Source organism: Gekko japonicus, unplaced genomic scaffold (genome assembly GCF_001447785.1).
Source record: "Gekko japonicus isolate JY-2015 unplaced genomic scaffold, Gekko_japonicus_V1.1 scaffold770, whole genome shotgun sequence".
NCBI classification, from domain to species: Eukaryota; Metazoa; Chordata; class Lepidosauria; order Squamata; family Gekkonidae; genus Gekko; species Gekko japonicus.
The window spans coordinates 435363-438197 of record NW_015167561.1 but is presented as its reverse complement, the minus strand read 5'-3'; the positions used below and the strand labels follow the sequence as shown (position 1 = coordinate 438197).

The 2835-nt window shown below is 44.1% G+C and overlaps 1 pseudogene; it reads left to right on the top strand.

The window, feature by feature from the left end:
* Positions 1–517: 517 nt before the first annotated feature.
* On the top strand, positions 518–1392 carry LOC107112593 (annotated as a pseudogene).
* Positions 1393–2835: the final 1443 nt, after the last annotated feature.

The following is a 2835-nucleotide window of genomic DNA, read 5'->3' as shown; positions in this document are numbered from 1 at the left end:
CTGAATATGTCATTTGCCCCTTCAGATGGAAGAAAGAGTCAGACAACAAGGTTGGATGAAATAAGGCCACTTTATTAACATATTAAAGTAATGGCAAGGGGCATGAGGAGGCAAAGGCGACCCCCAGGAGGCATGCCATTGGTTGCCTCCTGTGGGGCCGGATTCTCCAATTTTTTCAATCCAGCATTAGGGATATTGTTTCCCTACCACCTTAACATTGACTTTTTTCTTTTTAATATGGTCATCTTCATGTCAGAAGAAGTCTACTTTATGGGCAGTGGTCTTAGTTAAATAGATTTCTGACAGGAGAGCCATAATGCATGGATTCCCAATGTTCTATCTTTAATGGTTGGGTAGATGAGGGAATTGTAGCTGGTATGAGTTTTCAAACTTTTAAAGCACTGTGGCATAACAAGATTTGCTCACTGAGCCGGCAGTCTCCATCAGTACCAAAGCAGTCCGATATTGGCCTCCCATTCCATTGGAGTGAAGTGATTCTTGTGCGCGCTCCGGCATCATGACTAATGTGGCCATTTCTTTCCTGAAATATTTATTGACGGGTGGAGTGACAGCCACCATCTCCAAGACAGTGGTGGCCCCCATCAAGAGAGTTAAGCTGCTGCTGCAGGTACAACATGCAAGCAAACATATCACAGTAGATAAGCAGTACAAGGGCATCATTGACTGTGTGGTCCGGATCCCCAAGGAGCAAGGCTTCCTGTCTTTCTGGCATGGCAATTTGGCCAATGTTATCAGATACTTCCCCACTCAGGCCCTCAACTTTGCTTTCAAAGACAAATACAAGCAGGTCTTTCTGGGTGGAGTTGACAAAAGAACACAGTTTTGGCGTTACTTTGCTGGTAACTTGGCATCTGGTGGGGCTGCTGGTGCTATCTCTCTCTGCTTCGTCTACCCTCTTGACTTTGCTCAAACGTGTCTGGCGGCTGATGTGGGAAAAGCTGGGGCTGACCATGAATTCAAAGGCCTTGGAGACTGCCTGGTCAAGATCTTCATGTCTGACGGCCTTCGGGGGCTGTACCAAGGCCTCTATGTGTCTGTCCAGGGCATCATTATCTACAAAACAGCTTATTTTGGCATCTATGATACTGCAAAGGGGATGCTTCCTGATCCAAAGAATACCCATATCTTGATCAGCTGGATGATTGCTCAGACAATTACTGCTGTTGCTGGCCTGACCTTATATCCCTTTGATACATTCCGGCGATGTATGATGATGCAGTCTGGCCACAAAGGTGCTGACATCATGTATTCTGGTACGATTGACTCCATGATGAGAACTCAAAGGCTTTCTTCAAGGGTCCAATGTCCTCAGAGGAATGGGGTGGTGCTCTTGTCCTAGTCTTGTATGATGAAATCAAGAAATTCACATAAACTGTTTCCTACTATGGATGACGCCAGTTATGTAACATTCACGGACTTTGTCAAAACTATTTATCCGTCTCCCCAAGATTTCTACTGGTTGGTAAAGGGGCCACAGTTCTGATTGCCTGACCTGTTAACAAGTCATTCCCCCGACAAATGGGACTCAAACTTTATTTTTATTCAGCCACTCCTGTTTAAATAAGTTTGAGAGAAATAAAAAAATAACAAGATTCATATGCTGAAACAATCTTTTCTACATAGGCCTTAAAAATACAAGAGTCCTAATAGTGCAGAATACTTGAGGGCATGATATGTGTCCAATGATTGCTGTTTAGTTGAATGGTAAAATAATTATTATATGAAGAAACTAGTGCTGTTTTAACATTACTACCCTGTTAACTGTAATCTTCATCTGGAATTAATTTGCATTCTTTGTAGGCCACCAGACATACTGGCTACAAATCTAGTCCACTGCCATGCACATTTGTGCTGAAATCAGTAGACTTGAGAGGGTCTAATTCTGTACTAAATTGTGGATCCTGTTTCAGTGTTGTTGTTGAATGGCTAAAGAATGCCCTGCTTACTTTGTGGTAATTATAAGAATGTTATTTAGGCAAGTTCAAATCTGCCCTTTGCACCAGGCACCCATTCAATGAAGGCTTGAGCAAACAGTTTGGGTTGTACTAGTTTATTTAATTAATCGAACTGATCTTCATCGTATTTAAATATGCTAACATATTTAAATGTGTGGGCTGTGCTAGGAGGCCTGCCCATGGCTGCCTTTTCTGGCAGGCCCGCTCTGACTCCAAACTCAGCCAGCATCTTCTGCCAGCTTTGTTTATCATCACTTGTGTCCAATGTACCAAGAGGCACCCATCCCTACCTCCTAGCTGAATGTGCTGCACAGCCAATACCCACTTGTGTCCAATGTACCAAGAGGCACCCCTATCTGAATGTGCTGCACAGCCAATACGAGGTTTGGAAAGCTGTTACTCCACACCAAGTGCTGCTCCTCAGCCATACTATGCTACACAGCCAGTGATGCACTATTCTGAGTACTCCTGCCACCACTTTGGATGTCTCAGGGTGTTTGGTAATGATCCCTACCTAATGTGATAAGCCCACCCAATCCCTGATTAACTAGTTATAGCCCACACAGTCAATGACCAGGCCTATTTAATCACCCTTCACCCTGACATTATGAAGCAGGTGAAACAAGTCACCCCTAACAGCCAATTAGGGGGAATCTCCAAAAAATTTTGCTTGGTCCCATTGGCAGCTGGCTAATCTCATGATGCTTAAAAGGAGGGTGTGTAGGCAGTAGTCAACTGCAAAAGCCTTCACAGAGGATGTGTGGCTAGAATATAACCTGAACAGTGATGCCTCCCTATTGGCTGCCAGTCATTTAAGCACCCAATGAGGCATTATGCCTCCTTTGAATTCCAGTGGGCT